Source organism: Xenopus tropicalis, chromosome 1 (genome assembly GCF_000004195.4).
Source record: "Xenopus tropicalis strain Nigerian chromosome 1, UCB_Xtro_10.0, whole genome shotgun sequence".
In the NCBI taxonomy this organism is placed as follows: Eukaryota; Metazoa; Chordata; class Amphibia; order Anura; family Pipidae; genus Xenopus; species Xenopus tropicalis.
Genome location: NC_030677.2, coordinates 43,183,710 through 43,203,623, shown reverse-complemented (window position 1 = coordinate 43,203,623; position 19,914 = coordinate 43,183,710).

Below are 19,914 nucleotides of genomic sequence, written 5' to 3'. Positions count from 1 at the left end.
GGTCTTTTTTACAAGAAAAGAAAACTGTACCTGCTAAGTTTGAAAGTCATGCAAGTTTTCACATCCTCTTCCACATCTGTCAAAATATCTGTGCTATACAGCATATATAAAACAAAATACTATTCATTCTGCCACCATGATTGGCAAGTAATATAAGGCCAATGGCCTTTTAATGTCCACTGTTCTTTATAGGACAGCCTCAAGATCAATATTCTCTTCCAGTTACTTCCTATTCAGTAGAAAAGAGAGGATACTCTTTATTGTACACAGTAATAGCATAGAGGAGAGAATGACCAGCATGTTTTCTAGTCTAAAAATTGAGAAATCATTTCAAGTAAAAACAAAACATTTTAAATATGCGAGAGAAAGCAACAAGTAAAACACCATAAAGTAGTAAAGCTGAATTTCTTAATAGCCATGTTTTGAATATTATATTTTTTATTTATGATTGCAACTCATATAAACATTATAAATTATTTTCTGCAGCTTTCTTATTATTGTTTTGTCCTAGGTTATGTCACCTTCTAATATAATGGAATTTATTTACTTTTTTGGTGCTAGAAATGACCTGTAGTCCATGCATTGGTTTTGCCTTAGTAATGTAAATTGAATACGTTTTTTTTAAATGTTTTAACTTTCACAGCTACACAAACACGTGCATAGTTTCCCTTGGTTCATAAACAAGATATTAACAATGTATTTGGAACACTCCTAAAGATTCTCCAATACTCTGATTCTACACACTCTGGCTCTATGCTGCTGAATCATTTAATGACTACTAACCCTTTAATGTTTTTGGTCGAGCCTCAGACTGCCCTACTAAATAAAGGATCTAACGCACCACATAGTTTTCTGAAAACTCTCGACAGTGGGATTTAGGATAATAGATCCCCATACCTGTACTGTTTTTCTCAAAAGCAAATTTGCAGTGGAAAATTAAGATATACGTAATTGCTACAATATCCCAAATATAATTATCTTATGTTACATTTTTGATTTAAAACTGTTTATAGTAATAATGAACACTTTCATTACGAGCCTACATGCATGAGTAGACTTCACTGCTCCAGTGACAGCTTTTTCATGACACAACTAGTGTTTTACATTTGTCTCTGTCTAATTATACAAATATAATCATTACCTTTCTCCATGATGATGCTGACATTATAACATAACTGCATTTAACATGTCTGTCTAGAGCATCAACCAGTATCTAAACTCTAACTTTTTACCAACATTTATATATTGGCTTCTGTCAAACAAGCTGTGAATTTCTTCCTCTTTCAAAATACTACCTGCTGTTATACTTCATAGTAGATATTTTTGTTGTAACTTACTAACATTATCAACAAACTATAAAAACAGTGATAGTTACATATTTTAATGAAATCTAATCTTGACCTTTTTTTTTTTTTTTTAAAACAATTGGCCAGATACAGTTTGATAAGAAAAGGTTTTTTTTATGGTTTATTATGTAAAAACTTATGGGCAATTTAAAGAGAAAAAAACTTACCTAAATCAGCTCAGTTTTTTCCTATAGACTTCAATAGAGTTTTCATGTGATTAACTGTGAGATAAGTTTTTTTCAGTGAATGTCACCTGACTCTGTGGGGGAATCTGGAACTGAATTAAGAAAGAAGCTTATTTTATCAAATTATATCTGGCCCAATATTTGTAATCTTGTATGAATAAAGCTGGCCATACACTTACCAATATTCAGACCATGTGTGGGCTCAGAATTATTGTCCCAGTAAATTTCGTACCATGGCGTTCAGTTGTTTAGTCAATCAGACTGGTTAGAAAATTCCGGTCTGATAACGATACAATCTGCACATGTATTGTATATCTGACCATATCCATGGAGAGCCTACAATACAATACAATTTCTGGGATGTCACTTTTGTATGATTGGTGTCTGCCAAATATTTCATGTTCAGAACATCATTCGATGTGTTATTTTTAGGGCTTTATCTTACAATTTCAGTCTGAATGTTAGTATCAGGTAATTGTATTTATAGGAGAAGGAAAGGTAAAAACTAAGTAAGCTTTATCAGAAAGGTCTATGTAAATACAGCCATAAGCATTCAGCAGAAAAGCTGCTCTATCAAAAGAAACACAGGATTTCTTGTCTTTTTTGTAAACAGGTTTAGTGATGAGTGAATCTTGTCCGCAAAACGGCGAAAAATCCACGAAATGTATGGCCACCTTTAATTTAAACATTTACAAGAGGATATAGGATCTTGGCCCCAGATTTGATTTTGAAATTTTTTACATTCTTAGATAACTTTAATTATAAATATTAAGGCTAAATAATTATTTATTTTAGTGTTTCATTTGATTCCAAGGGTTACATTTTACTTGTATAATATTTGTTCCCTTGAGCTATTTGTTGAGTTCGAGTTTGTTTCTCTAAATCGAAAAAGATTGCATATCGAATGGTTGCTTATTTATTAAATAAGGAAAACTCATTTCAATAAAAAACTTGAATATCTTGAATTTTTTGAGTTTACGAGCTCTAAAAACTCAAAAAAACTTGAAAAATTTGAGTTTGAGAATATGACTTGATTATGCCTATGACAACCCCCATTGACTTCTATGGAAACTCCAAAGTGCCCTCTTCTGCTTAAGACTTAGCGATGAGGTCTTATGAGGAAAGAAAAAGAAAAAATATAGTGTAATACTGTTATTACTTTGCAATGTGCACTCTCATGTGCTTTTTAATACCAGTTATAACTTTTACTTATATCACCCTTTTGTGCCAAGTTGTGATATCCCTTTCCGATTGCCAATCTACTTACAGACCCCCTTGGGTTTATATGGCATCCAATTGGTTCGCTTGTAGCTCACGACTCTCTGCTTTCCCACCTCTTAGTTTCAGGCAGTGTTAGAAACCGCTTCATAAAGGTAAATTTAGCAACTTTAGGTTAATTTCATGACTTATCCGTTTCCCTTCCCCTTCTATGCACTGGCCAATGGCCAATAGCCAATAGCACTGGCAACTGGACACAGGTCACGAACAAGGAAAGAGAAAGTAGCAGCCACCTGATCCATACCAGTTACTCTTGATACGCCGATCCTATACTAGTGTATTGGGAAGTTTTATTTGTATTAAAGTAATTATGTTTTTACACATATGGCGAATTAATTTATCCCACTGGATTTTCTCACTGTGTCCCACTGGGCCCAGTACAACTCTTCATGAATGTTGTAATTTTTGCAACATAGGTTATTAAGAAAATAGCTACATAAATCCTCTAAAGCAGAATAGCAAACATGTATTCTGTAATTCCTACAGGAACACTATACAAAAAGCAGATTTTCAATTGAATTCTGAAATATTTCCTTATGCCCAAGATCTTAAACGAGAGTGTAGGATTAGAATGTTATATTTTGCCAGATTAATATGCATTCAAGTAATCCAGAATCAGGGTCTGAATAATTATTAAAGGATTTGGGGCCTGGTTGTTGCCAAATGAAGGTTTAAGCAAGCTACTCATAATGAAATATCGGAAGCTACTATTAGCTTTAAATATTGAACTATGGATGTCACGTCATCAATGAGAATCCATGGTAACATGCATGTAAAATGGGTGATTTACAGTAAATATGTGCAACATTATTAACAGAGACACAGGAAACAGTTATAGGGAAAGGGGGCTTTTATGCTCCTATAAAATTATGTCATATACATTTTCCTCCATCAAGGTAGCCTTCCAGCAGTATTACAAGGATCCCCAGCCATACCCATCAGTGCTATAATCTAGAAATGTCGAAAGCAGAGGAGTGATCCACTTGACATAGGAATGGGAGGTAAACTGGGGGTGGGGAAGCTGCAGAGGATGCCTGAGAGAAGAGGAGGACCTGGAAGGAGCTTAGATTTTGAGCCCAGGACCAGGGGTGTCTCAACAAAAGGAATTAATCTTGAACATTAATTCTTAAGCAAAAGTATTTTTGAATACTAATAACTCGTCTACTACACATTTTAATCTACTGTTTTAATGTAAATAATTTTATAATTATAATTTTATAAACTTTTTTCATGACCTAACAAGACAACTATACTCAGGAGCGGCCCTTCATTGGCCCCCTGTGTCACAAAAATGACAGGTAAAACAGACTTGACCCCGCTCCGTCCCTTCCACTGAAACAGTCAACAATGAAATGAAAGTATAACTAAAACTGTTGTTGGCCTGGGCAGTCATAGTCCACATTACACTGAAAAGGGGATTGGAGTTGAATATGCACTGAATTTTTTAAATAACACTACCAACATTAGGTAATTTGTATTGACATCTAATTTAGAACTCATCAGAAGCTTACAGCAATACAAGTAGGTACAGATAAAATATTCAGAATGTCGCAGTACTTCTCCTATAATTTATTTATTCAAATGAAATTCTATTATCTTATCCAATATACTGAAAAAGTGACTTTTTCTAATACGTGTATTGCACAGCATGTAAATAATGTGTAATCCGTCTGCCTTTTGTGAAGGAAAACCTAATCCCTTATTTTTTTCATAAATGCACTTTATTTTAACTCTTTTACTGGACTTGGACTCCGAATGTCGTTAAACCTGGTTAGACATCTGTTTAAAATTTCTGTTCTGTGTGGTTTTTCCACTGATGGAAAGAAAATTAGAATGAACGTTTTTCCATCTGGACGATATTCAGGAGACTGGGCGTGGTGTCAAATCCTGCTAAATAAAATCACTGAATCGAAAAGATATGACTTCATTTTTTATGGAATGTGGGTTTATAAAACGTTAAATAACACTTTCTGCGCTTGAAATGTTCATGCTATTCTTGCAGGCTGTGTTATACAGTAACTACTGAACTGTAACTTGTTCACATCCAAAAACAAAACAGAGAAACGAGAGCGATCCATCAAAAAGTGAAAAGTTTAGGACATCACTTACCACATTGGTTTTAGAGATTTTGAACCAAGCCTTTAAAATATGCATCAAGGGAACCGCTATATGTTCATGTTTTAAAGTTCAGTTGTGCCTAAGCTTCATATCTCAAGAATGACAAACATTAGATTGTATTTGAATAAGTTGAATAATGTCCACTATATAATATACATTTATAGTGAATATTATTCAACTGATTAAAATTTGATCTAATGTTTGTCCTTTTCTGATCAAAATGTCTTTGATATTTAAGTGCTTTCCCAGACAACCCTGTGTCAGTGGGGAGATGGGCTACAAATTTTGCTGCAAAAAAGAATCCAGCTGCCTCTGCCATGTTTTATCACAAGCGTCTACAACAGGATCATGCTTAAAGCCTACATAGGGTAGCAAACTTGCTGGCAAACAGGCAGACCTGGCTACTCTTTTCAGTATAAGTGGGAGAGATAGAGAAGCCTGGGAATGAATTGCAATATGCCTCCACTTAATAGGTATAAGGATGCTAGAACAGAATAGAAATCCCACAAGGAAATAAAATACCGTAACAATGGCAACAATGTACTCTATATAGGAAAGAGAAACAACATAGTGCTCTTCTAACCAACTAGTAAAATAGTATAAGTTGACTGATTAACTAATATTGACTAATATAACTAATAAGTGACCATTACTCCAGTTAGAATATTTAAAAGCACAGATTTTGGCAATGTGCGAGTTAGTGCTCTGTACCCCAGTGTATCTCTCACTGATTACAAGGCAGCTGTTTCCATACTCAAGACCTGTTCATTTACAGGAGTCACTTTGCTATTAATCTCTCAGTGGCACTTTACACACTGGCATCTTGTGTGGCAAGCTGGCCACCTGGAGTTCACAGGCAGCTTCCCGATGCTTACACTCTCAGCGGTGTTGTCTGTCACCTACTGGGCAAGTAGAGCTCCAGGCCTGCCATGTCAGATCTCTTCTCATACACTTCTCAGCTTCTCAGTGATGATAATATCATCAACTAGAGTGAAATGCTATCCTCAAACCTCTGAACCAATAACTTCTGGTTTGACACAGGAGCCCTTATAAAGCTGAAGGACAGACTAACATATCCTCACTGCATTACTGCTATACAACAGGTAGACCATGCCCTTACTATCCACCATTCTTCTTTGCCAGCATCTCTGCTTCCTATTTTTTAAGATACCGCTGAACTTCAAATTCCAGCTCCTTAGCAGTTTCTAACAACTCTTAGCTCTTTATGTACGTCTTGTTACACTGTCAGAAGTATAACAGGGCCCCAAATCATTACCCTGCCTAGGGACCACTGTGTCCTCTATTTATATAAAAACTTGAGAGACTTAAATGAAGACTGCAGAAAAATGTCAGCTTTGAAAAATTCCTTAAATATTGACATGCAAACTCAGTGAGGTTGTAAAAATCTTTTTGTGTTACATGAACCAAACCATGTTTTTGTAAAATGTAAATTTAAACATTTACACCTATTCAGCATATTATTGGTCCCAAACACTCTCAAAATGTACAATGATGCACTCCAACAAAGCGTATTACATTACATTACGCTGCCAAGCCAAATAATTATGTGCTTGTTATTGTATTAATATAAATTATCTTCAGTTCACACATTCACATGAGCTCAATCAAGCTGTTATATAAATGTTCTGACATACCCAATTATACATTGTAATGAAGACTTTAATCAAATACTTGTACAAAGATTGCCGGTCCAACTTTTTTGGTGGTTAATTACTAATACATTTAAAAATCCAGTCCCACTCAATCAGAATGCTAATACGTGCTCCTTCTTCTACCTTCTATATCAGTAATTTCTGCAATAACATTTTATTTAATAAAAGTAACACTGAGAAAAACACATTGTTTTGAAATCCATTACAAGCATTAAAGGCTCTATCCTATATAACCATAGAAAAGCATTGTGCGCTCCATTGGAATAGAACAGAGTACATCCTAATTAAATGGCACAGAGGGCTTAGCAATGTTATGATCATAAACTTGTAACTAAAAACTACTGTTTTTGTAAATGTATGCACTTGCACAAAATACATTACTAATTAAACAGGGGAACAGGGAATCTGAATTGATTGATCCCCTCTTAGTATGTTTGTAGCAAAGATCAGTAGCACCTTTATTTTACTTAGGGCTCTGGCACACAGGGAGATTAGTCGCCGCGTAACAAATCTCCTGTGTCTCGGGTGATTAATCTCCCAGAAATACCATCCCACCGGCTAAAATGTAAATTGCCGGTGGGATGGCATATGTGGCGCTGCGATTGCCAAGGTTGCCTCTCGAGGCAACTTCGACAATTTTGCCACAGCCCTTAGCTTGAAATGCGCCCACAACCCCCTTTATTAGTGATGAGCAAATCTGTCCCATTTTGTTCTCTCTGAAAAATCCACAAAACTGAGGAAAAATTTGAAAAATGAAACAGTGAAAAAATTGTGAAAGCTGGATACCACGCATTTTTTTGGATGTGTGCTACTTTTTTCACGCTATCATGCTTTTTTGACGCAGCCACACCCATTTTTGCAGTGATCGAGCCTTTCTTTATGCAACTTTTTTTACACAACCACAAATTTGTCAAGCAGAAGTTTTGCTAAATAATTCACCAATGGCGAAATGCAGAATTTCGCTGCAAATTCATGCCTGGTGAAAAAATTTTGCTCATCACTACCCATGGTTAGCATTTTGCCTTGCAGTGCAAGGGTCATAGGATTGGTTCCTCGGCGCTATCTGCAAAAAGTTTGCATGTTTTCCCTATGCCTATCTACCTGACATTGAGCAGAGTAAAGTCATGAGGGCAGAAGGAAGGAAACTTGCAAGAACTGTGCAGCCCAAACACATCTAACCTGAGGGTAAACCTGAGGGTTTTATGCCTGCCCACACATCACTATGGGTTTCTTCTGAGCGCTCTTGTTTCCTCCCATACTCCAAAAACATATAGGCAGGTTAATTAGCTCCTTATAAAACTATGTTACTTAATGTAAGCTCCACTGGGGCAGAAACTCATGTGAATAATGTATAATTTCTACACAACTCTACAGAATATGTCAGCTGTATATAAATAGGATAAGGACAATAAAATAATAATGACTTTGTGAGAATTGGTCATGTCTTAATACTATATATATATTGATAATGGGTGAGTACAGAGGGCCTATGTCTCTATGAATTTTGTGGTCACAGACTCATTGCACCTTTTTTTCTAAAATAATGATGACAAATGAAAAACAAGCCATTTGGAACAGTTTGATATTAGTTATTATTGTTTTACTGTTACATACGTCCAAAAGGAACTTTTGTTAATACGGTGCTTTTTCCGGGGGATACTAATATGTAGCCCTGGAGCACAGTGGATTGAGTTGTACAATATAACACATTATGCACAGCTGGCTCGCTGAAAGCAATGTATTTAAAAACATACTGCTCTTATGTTCCAGGGCAATATCTGTGTTTGGAAGCAAATGCTTAGAAAATTCTTTTCCTGCAGTTGAAAAGCACAGATTGCATGTAACTGGCTATTATTTGAGGTTGTTTCATTAATAATTCTATTTTATACAGTCATGGATATAGTTATTTAATTTCACTATTACTCACAATAAAACATTTTTTTGAAAAGAGAATTATCCTGTGAATACGTTAACAATCCCACACATAAATGGATTGCTATTTAATGAATATCATTAATGTTCCATTCATGCATTTTATTGAATCCAGTCAAGGTGTTAAAGCATTGTTATTGAGTTTCTGACATGCCCACTCGCACCTCTCAGTAAAGCAGTTAATTGAATATCTACAGAACTTTCCAGTTCAAGGCATTGTGTCATTTTGATGAGTCAGTCCAGTTTTGAGATAGGGATATAGATAAATGTTATGTTATGTGAAAATGATTATGTCTGAGAATCATTGTTTAGCCAAGATAAATAGTTACAGGCCTTGAGATATTATAGAAAATCTTTGAACTCCCCTCTAATGAATACTTTTTAGGGCTCATTTACATCCACAAATGCAATGAGCAAAGTACGATTTTGATTTTAGTCACAATGTTTTTTTCCCACAATGCGGTGTTTTTCCCAGGATTCCAGCATCGTGACTGCCTGGTCATTTGGTGGCGGAAGCTCCAGGGTTCCCTACCCTGGAATGCAGGAAGGATTGCAGAGGCATTTGCAGAGGTGAATTAGCACTCTTCTGTCATTATGGGGTGGACTGTAGCAGTAAATTTAAACTAGATGCGCTTTTTTACTAAGGGCTGTGACACACAGTGTGGCGCGACTAATCTATCTTGTCGCGGGTGACTAATCTCCCCGAAATGCCATCCCACCAGCGAGAATGTAAATCGCCAGTGGGATGGCATATGCTGCGGCGCGATTTGCTGAAATTGCCATGAGGGAAAACTTTGGCGACTTTGGCAAATCTTGCCGCCGACTAATCTCCCCGTGTGCCACAGCCCTAAAGGACGGTAAAGTGCAAATAATCATAGCTATTCATCACAAGTCAGATTTAATATGGGAAGGGAAGATGCATGAACATGGTCTTATACTAACAAAGTCTTCACTTGTGCTGTAACAACAAACACATTTAGTAGAAACACACAATGGGAATCCTGTAATGACTGTTGGATCAAGGCAAGTGGTAGGTATAGCGATCCTCTGCACCAGCGTATGTGTTGCACCTTATACCTTACACCTGATGTGCAAAAGGAGGCTTAACTGGCAAACAGGAACATGGTGTATAGACGAGTAGTGATGAACGAATCTGTCCCATTTCGCTTGGCAGAAAATTTTCAAATCTTTGAAAAGATTTGTAAAACAGCGAGAAAAAAAGTGAAGCGGCAAAAATGTTGAATGTCAAAAAAAAATTGTTGCGCCTTTTTTTCATATGCGTAAAAAAAGGACGCAAGTCATTTTTTTATGCAGGCACTGCAAATTTTTACTCGCCCAAATTTTGTCACCCACTTCACAAAATACTCCGCCAATGGCGAAACCATGAATCCGTGTCTGACAAATTATTTTGCCCCTCACTATAGACAAGGCCAAGTAGGGACATTGTGTATGGAAGTCTCATTGCCAATACTGGACCTAATGACTGTAGATTGGTGTTTATGTTTCACATTTTCAATGGGTTACATTTTCTGAGGGATAGAGAACTCTTTGAGGAGAGTGAGGTATTGTAGTTCAACAACACTTTGAGGTTCGTTGGCTGCCCATCCCTGATATACACAGGCACGGATTCCAGGTGCTGTATTCAGGCATTTTGTTTCTTTATGTATTTCCTCACCACCTACACTAACATTCATAGAGAAAGCCAGTGACTCCCACAGCATGCCGCAGCTTCCCATGCCCCAGTATCCTGAGATGTTTCTACAGTGAACACTGTGTAAAAAGTGACCTCCAAACTGATTCAGAAATATGGGTTCTTTATACATTTTTTTTAAAATTCTTTCATCTCTGTATTTGATGCCACTTGTGTTCGGAACATTTTATCCTTCCCCAGGATATTATATGAAATAGAGTTTTCAGGTTTAAATCAAACAGATCTTTGAAAACAATATGCAGTACAATTAACTACTTTCTGAGTCTGAAGAATAGAGATGAAATCCCTCTAAATCATCCCTGAGTGACGTGTGGATCTTTTTAATGGCAGAATTTATTCCCTCATAATTACAGCTTTGACTTTTCCCATAGTATGACTTTGAGGCACTTGTACTGTAAAGATCTCAGGATTAGATAATGCTAGACTTTAAAGAATCCATTTCATTTAAACCAGAAATTCTGTCAGAACTTCACCCTAGAGCGAGAGTTTTGATGATAACTGGAAACAAATTGTCGCTTTAAGACCCAAAAAGATTGATTTAGAAATGCAAATGCATTTTCCCAAGATACTCAGCGGTATTGGTGGAGGCCACAGGCTTTCTATTTTACTTACACTGCCCATAAAAGCAGTACGGGTATAAGAGCCATTATCCAGAGACCCATTATCCAGAAAGTTCAGAATTACGGGAAAGCAGTCTCCCATAACTCCATTTTAATTAATGATTCAAAAATGATTCCTAAAAATAATTTTCTTTTTCTCTGCAATAATAAAACAGTACCTTGTACTTGATGGTAATTAAAATAACACGATTCCTTATTGGAGGTAAAACAATGCTATTTGGTTTATTTACCAAGCATTCTGGGTAACAGGTCCCTGTACCACTGTAGATAAGACAATGCAAGAGTTAAGTTATTAGGATAAATCAATGGTTCATTTCTTTAATCTGATACTCCTTATTGGGCTCTTCATATCTACTATGCAAACACTAGCTGAATTCTGGGACTGCCTCCTGGTGGCTCTGGGGGGTATTTTCATTTTCCAGATTCTCTCTGTGATTGGTTATTTATTTGTTGCTGAGCATCTACCAGGCAACAATACAGTAGCATTCATCATTATAAGTGACCTGGGCACCTACATCTTTTGTATGGGGATGGGGTAAGTACAAGACATTACACCCTTATTAATGGATAGCTAACAATGGTTTGCTGAGATGTTGTAGAGTATGATGATCACCTTCCGTGTGTATCTGTTGCTGCTACTGATGAACTATTTGATTGAAAAAAAAGGGACCAATTGAATGAGTGTGAAATTAACCAACATGTCATCTTGCTGATGTAAAGATCCCATGTAACACAAGGTCTGCATTAAAAAGAACTTGCCTGATTTATAATGAAGGAATACATGATCCAATCATTGCACCTCACAGTTACAGTATTATATTGGTCATATTATCTTGTTTAGGATATTAATACCTGCACAAACAATTGCTTTTAGGTAGACCTGTGCTTACTTGTGCTGGTGCTGTGTAGTGATGAGCGAATTTTTTCGCCAGGCATGGATTTGCAGCGAAATTCCACATTTGGCATAAGCAAATTTTTTTGTGAAGCTGTGGCAAAAATTTGGCGCAAAAAAATGTCGGTGAGACAAGAAAGTCGCCAAGACAAAATTGTTGCTGAGACAAAAAAGTTGCCACAAAAAAACTTCCCATTGACTTTAATGCATTTAGAGTGAGAAAAATTGCCCATTGACTTTAATGTATTTGGAGGAAGAAAAAAGTTGTGCGTAAAATATGTTGCCTGCATAAAAAAATCATCAACATCATATTTGTTGCTATAGGTAACTGCACTTGTGGAATTTAGTGCCTTCTTTATTAAATCAGCCCTTACATCTAAGCCATAACAGAGAACAGGTACACAAAAGAGGGGCACGTTCTGAGGCATATACTCTGGTCCCCTGTTTCACTAGCGATTTCATTTCTGTGCAAGTGCATGTCTCATTAAAAACTGGGGTGTAGGTACAAAGTTATGGCCAAAAAATTGTCAGGCCATCATACCACATCCTGGTAACCTGTATATGGTGGCCCTAATTATTTACCTCTCATTGGGGGTTATTTCTAAACTTTGTGCAGCGGATATTTTTTTGGCAAATGGTTATTTGCGCATGTTTTCTCCTTAACACTTACATTTTGCCCTGCTATGCCCATCTTACCTTTTTTCTATCGCTGTGAAATGCTAATTGCTCAAAAAAGTTTGCAAAAGAGATTTGCATGAGCATTCCCTCTGTGCGCATTTATTATGTGCAAATATAGCACTGATTTTCTCTTTCCGAATATAAATTTGCACTTTGCAAAATCAATTTGCCATATTTAAAAAAACTTTGTGCATTCGGTGTGTGAATACAAAATTCGCATTTATGTTTGCACATTAAATGCACCAGTCTTGTCTAGCTTTATAAATATAAATGTGGGCAGTGCAAATATGTTCACTGTGTGAATAATTCTGCACTGTACCAATTTTATAAATGGCCCCCATTATATTTTTCACAAGCTGGTACCACCCTACTTTGCTTTACTTAGCAAAACTGTCTCCTGACCTGGGCATTAGTCTTAGTCAGAACAATGCATTTGTCTTAAAGACTTAAGGTCCCCATACACGGGCCGATTATAGCTGCCGATATCGGTCCCTTGGACCGATTCGGCAGCTTATCGGCCCGTGTAGGGGCAGAACCGAGGGGCCTGGCCGACCGATATCTGGCCTGAAATTGGGCAGATATCGATCAGCCAGGTTAGAAAATCCAGTCAGATCGGGGACCGCATCGGCTCGTTGATGCGGTCCCCGAACCGACTGCCCCATTGGCGCGTGCAGAATTCGATCGTTTGGCCCCAGGGCCAAACGATTGAATTCACCTACATGCCTCCCAGATATCTCCACCCGTAGGTGGGGATATCGGGTGAAGATCCGCTCGCTTGGTGACATCGCCAAATGAGCGGATCTGCCCGTGTATGGCCAGCTTAACTCCTACCTTCTTTATAGAAGAGTGATCACCCTACCTATTAGGTAGTTGCACACCATTAGGTGGTGATTCTCAGCCTGTATAAAAATGTAATGCAGGCACTTGAGGCGGATATTGGCACCCAAGCAAAAGAGTTTGCATTTCAGAGCGGATATCTACCACATGTACCTGCACCCGGGCCAACACAATGGTTCTGGGTGCAAGCAAAGGGACAGTTGTGGGGTGCTTCAACCACCTGGATGTTTGGCCATTCTTCCTGCATAATAACTTAGCTTAAGTACAGAAAAGTGGGTTGTGGAAGCACTCTAATGATAAGTAAATATACAGGTAGCCTTGGACTGCTCCTACAAATCATTTTTTGTGTATAACAGAGAACACGTATGCTACACATATACCGAAAGGAATCCATATATTATGACAGGACATGCATATTCCATACAAACTGAAAATAGTCAAAATTAATTTAACCAAAATGTAATATCCCTAATTCCCCAGCAAGTGTCATTTTTAAACCCTATTGTTTCAATGCCTTTTCTTTCTCATATCTAACAATAGTGTTTCATTAACATTTCCACCATCATTGCTACAAATTCTAACCTCTAAACTTGATTATCAGTTGTGTGTTTTAATGCTTGAATCGCTGTTATCTGCATTCTCTGACCAATGTTCCACTGCATTTAGCACAATACTTGTCAAAATAATGACCTTTTGTTTTTGTACTATGAGGATACACAGCTCTAGACAAGGGTTTGTTCTGTTACTGATGAATTCTTTATCATGCTAGCATTACTTTGTAATTTTCTGAAATACCCAAGGAAATTCAGACTCTAGGACAAATTAGTGTTGCCCCCCTTTCAACAAAACCAAGATGTTACATGTATAATTTATTAAGGAAATACACTTATTCCCATCTATTAATTATATATTATACATTTAAGGTATGTGTGGTTCAAACTACTGAAGGAGAGAACCATTGTGAAACACGGGAATAGTTCAAAAGTCAGAAGGGAGCTTGAACAGAACATTGAGTTGTTGAAAAGAATGTGTTCATTTATGATCACAAAAAAATATTTTATTGCAAATCCATACTGATAAATAAAAAATAATTTGCTGCTTGATAAAATTAAATGATTTCATTTAATCCTACTTTGTGAACAGTTGTACCACAAATACCCTTTATTTATTGGTCAGCCAGCAATTAATCACAAATTAAAAAGTAATTGCCCATTTATTAAAGAGTTACATTTTCATGAACACACTTGTGCAAGCTCTGCACACTTGACACTTATGTAGAGAATTGAAACTTCTTGTGGAACACAGGTATGGGATCTATTATCCAGAAACCCATTAGCCAGAAAGCTCTGAATTACGGAAATTACCATTTCCCACAGACTCCATATTTGTTGTAACTTTATTCCCCTTTTCTCTGTAAAAATAAAACACTAACTTGTACTTGATACCAAATAAGATATAATTAATCCTTACTGGAGGCAAAACAATCTTATTGGGTGTATTTGATACATTGCAGAGATGCCCTTACACTGGCAATGTCTGCATGTCTAAAATGTAATTTTAGTTAACCCATTATAGTGCTGTCTCTGCAACATTGTCATGATCACTATTTCCTAAATGATCACCCACACAAATTTTACAAATGAGTTCAGTATTATTAGATATCACCAGGTCCAAAGGAGAATCATGCCTAGTAGGTTCCTGAAGTGACTGAAATAAAAATACACCAATGATAATTTTCTTTGTAACCTTTAGCCCTGCTGAAATCTCTATCCAAAGGATTCCACACCCTCTCTGTTGATCTGTTAGCACATCACTTGAAAGCTGGCTTTACATAAAGACAAACCCCTCCACCATTTTGAATCCCTCTGTCTGCTAAAAAGGATGTAACCATTTAAATTCACAGCTCAGTCGCATGTTTCATCCCACCAGGTCTCAGTGATACCAATTATATCATAATTTTCAGTACATGCATTTCAACATTTCAACTCCAGCTCTCCTAATTTCCCTGACAAGCTCCATGTATTGGCCAGCATGCAGTGTAGATTACTACTATACCCTCTGATATTTACATAAGGTAACGGAGAGCTAGATCTAAGGTTACTATTGGGCTGTACTTTTTTGCAGCAGAGGAATCTCCTTAGCTGATAAAATGTATGTTCCTCTCACTGCTCCTCCATGGCCCCTTCTAACAGCCAGGTCTACACTACACCTTTTCTATTAAACCCAGCACAGCGGACCACTTTCCATTAAGGTGCAATACATCACAGCTATATATATTGTACCCCAAAGAAAATCAGCATAGTGCTCTAGAAACCATTCCTTCCTACACCAAGACTTTAGCCATGCATTTAGCTCCCTAAGCTCCCACTGGGGCTCATTTATCAATGCATCGCAGCACCCAAACCGACGCAATTATGAGTATGCGCCATTTTGTGGGCACACGCAATTGCATATGCGTTACATTGCATCGGTTCATTTATTTTTCCGCCAGTTCTTTTTATGCGCATGTTGCAAATACTGGGCAATAATGTCACAAACAACGACACGTTTTTGCGAGAGTGCACCCTTTGCGCCTATATATGTGCTATTTGGGCGTATATAGGGGCAGATTTGCGCAGGCACGGTTGCATTGAATCTTTACGCCTGTTCATTTGTGGTGTATTTCTGACTGCGCGTTCTTCAACTTTTGCTCTAGCATATTGCCAGATCTGCGCTACAATAGACTAATTTTGGTATGTCCTTAATAAAACCATGTTAATGCTAATTTATGATATGTTAATTAGCATTATTAGGAAAATATAATTGTTAATTTGTTTACAATGTTTTAATAAAATGTACCCTTTTTTTTTTAACTTCGTTCTTATCTATAAAGGCAGTTTGATGGAGTCTTTCATATCTTTTTTCCATTTAAACACCAACTGACTTTGTTAAGTTGTTAAGTTAGGAAGTAGTTGGTACAGGTTTATTAGAGCATTAGCTTGCGCCATCTGTGCACACAATTTATGACAAGTTTTGCGTCGTCATATGTGCAGTTTTGCGACATCATATGTGCATGTTTGTATGGCGCAGCAGTTTGCATCAAAACTAGCGATGAAACTTTAAGCGACCGTGTTTGCGCTATACTGTTAAATATGCTTATGCGCAGGGCAAAAGTTTTGCCTCTGCGACTATTATAGCGATGCGATACGTTGGTAAATGAGCCCCACTGTCTCCTTAAACTTGCGCATTTTGGCACAGGCAAAACTTCAGAAAAAACAGCATTGGAGGACCTTACCTTAATGTTAGAGCCCAGATCCCTGAACTGTCAACTCGTCAACTCGATCAACGAAACGTGGAACCCTGGTATCAGTAAGACAGCAAACTGTTTGTTTGTAGCAATCTTAATGACAAATTACCCTGTTCACTTTCCCAATAATTGAATCCCCTATAACCACAATTTGTTCAGGCCTAACTCTGATCTCCTGCCCACCACTACTACAGACAGTGGTGTTTTGGCTGTTATAGAGATCAGCCTCATCTAGAACCGCCAGTTCATGCTCCCCTCTTCTTCACATAACTGGCAAATCTGTTGGGAAGCAGTCTCCCTTTTCCTTTTCCCCACACTAGATTTTCTGTCACCAAGCTTACTGCTTCAACATACTGCTGCTGCTGTTCTCCCCCCCCCCCCAAACTATCCAACTTGCTAGCTCCTGCTCACTGAGAGACTCCTCTCAATTTGTCAATCGAACGCAGTGTTGCATGGGCCTCTAAAGTGCCAATTAGGGATGTAGCGAACCTGAAAAAAAAAATTTGCGGACCCGTTCGCGAACTTACGCCAAAACTCGCGAATATTCGCGGACTTTGCAAACCCCATAGACTTCAATGGGAAGGCGAACTTTAAAAACTAGAAAAGCCATTTCTGGCCAGAAAACTGATTTTAAATTTGTTTAAAGGGTGCCACGACCTGGACAGGGGCATGCAGGAGGGGGATCAAGGGCAAAAACTTCTCTAAAAAATACTTTGTTGGCACAGCGTTGCGCAAAAAAAAAACGCAAGATATTCTAGCGAAAATACGCGGCTTTTTTTCTTTCGCGCTAAACACCATGAAAACGGGATTTGCGGAAAAACGCCATGTGTGATTTGTGCGATATTTTTTGCGCCGATAAAAAACCACGGAAAACGCAGCGCGAACCCAAACTGCGAACATATGCTGAAAGTTCGTGGACATACGCGTTCGCGAACACCCGATGTTCGCGCGAATTTGTTCGCCGGCGAACAGTTCGCTACATCTCTAGTGCCAATTTCCTCACATCCACCACAGGGGTAAGAACTTTGGAACTGTTGTTCCAAATCTGCATCCGTGAGTCAGACCTTTAATCTTGTTGCCACTCAGTATTGGCGATTTGTAGTTCAACAACAACAATTTAACTGCAGTTCCAATGAAAAATGCATAACACTTAGAAAGTAATAAGTAATGTATTAGTCTTAATTACAAACTTTAAAACTAATGTCAGACTCTGATCTCCAGCATAAGTGTCCATGGAATAGGAATAAAATTAAAAATAAAAATGCTTCACCATGGCTTCTAACAGGGGTTTGAGTAGCTGCATACATTTGTGAATGTAACAAAACATTTACAATGGAATTGACCTGACGATTTTGAATTAGAAAAAGTTTTCTCTTACTTTACTATCCATCAACAGTAAATAGAGAGACCATAATCTAAAATGTGGTTTGCGCCATAATTAGATACTATTAAACCAGCCTTCTGTTCAGCGTTCTTTATATTATATGCAATGATTTCTTACCAAAATAAATCTCTGTTTTCTGTGTGATATTTAAACAACAAAACATTTAATCCTTGCCAATTTCATCCTGTTAGTGACATAAATATTCAGATAACACCTGCTACAATAGAAAAGTCATTTTAATATTTTTTTCTCTACACATCTTGCAGCACATTACTGGGAAATCAATACAATTCTCATAAGAGGATCTTATTTATTTAAAGAGCTAGTGATATTTTGCTGCCAAAAGTTTGTATTTTTATATTGAATTTATATATTTTAATAGTAATGCTACAGCATCCCCTGAGTCTGCTCAGTCCAAGTAGGACTTTTTTTTTACAAAGTAATTGTGCCTGTGTAAGCCTGCATTCTTCATTGCATGACCTTTACAGTGCAACGTGTGCTGTTTGCAGATGTAGATTTCGTTGAAGATGTGTGAGAGAGAAAATGACACCCTGGTGAAAGCTGCTATTTGTTTTAGGAACATGTGATGGTGCTGAGGAGATATATGCAATACAAATGGTGTGGTCTGGGTGGGGGAGATGTGCCCCCCACGGTAGGAAATACACGGTAGGAAAATGTAGAGTTTACATGTTCTTTATGACGTTACTTTAACAGTAACTTAAGTATATTAATAGTAAAAAGATGCAGATTAAAAGTGTAGCTTAATGAAATAATTGAAATAATGTGTTTATATTAGGGGAGTCAGAGTTTCAAGACCTACTCGATATGGGCACAATGGTTTAGGGTGCAGGCAAAGACAAAAGCTAATGTCAGTATTGGGGCTAATTCTCGGCTTGTGCTTTTCCACAGCCTGAGATCAGTCTCCCTGTGGCATTAGATGAAAAATGCCCGTGTGTGCTTAATTTAGTTTTAGCCAGTTCTCTCTTTCTGATTTTTTCAGGCTCACTTTCATCTGGTATGCTACCTATGGATTGGAGAAAAGCTAACGTCATTTCAGAATTTAAAAATGAATTACGATCTCACCCTGGCAATTCTAGGGCAGTAAGTTTGGCATCTATGGTGGGCAAGTTATTAAGGCTTCTTAAATGGAATCTATACCCCTGAACAATGTAGGTCTCTATAAAAATATATTGCATAGATAAGGTCATAAAAACATACTTTTTTAGTAGTGTGTGCCATTGGGTTATCCGAAATAGAAAATTGCCGTATTTAGAATTAAGGGCTGCCTCCTGGGATCATAGGATTCACAGTGCACACAAACAAACCAAGGCACACATACATGCTAGGCCCCATCAGCCAATTAATAGACAAAGTTCTGCCTTTTGCTCCCACACTACTTCCTGTTACAGTCAGAGCTGCATTATTTCCTGTCAGCTGATCTCTGAGGGAGCACACAGCCCATCACTAAATAGTGGCTCAAAGGAAAGGATGTAAAAGCACAATATTTACTAATATATATATATATTTCAGTTTGGAGATTCTTTAATAGGTCACTTCACATAATATAAACTATCTGTTGGTTAAGTATTCATTCTGGAGGTATAGTAATCAGGACTGCTTTATGTAAAACAAATTTAATTGTCTTCTACGATGAGGTCGGGGTCAGACTGGGGCGCCGGGACACCGGGAAAAATCCCGGTGGGCCCCGGCTCTAATGGGCCCCGGCAGCCCAGACCCGCTCCCCCTGCCCAACCGCTCCTGCCCTGACGCGTTAAATTTACTAGCGCAGGGAAGAATGTTGGGTGGGGGGCCCTGCGGGGGGGTTAGGGGACACCTGTAGGGCCCCTGGGGCGGGAGCCTCGGTGGGCCCTTCACCCCCCAGTCCGACCCTGGATGAAGTTAGCAAGAAGTTGAACAGCTGGATTTCTGAAGATGGTCTTAGAAATATGTTTGTAAATGGATAGAAAACGGGTC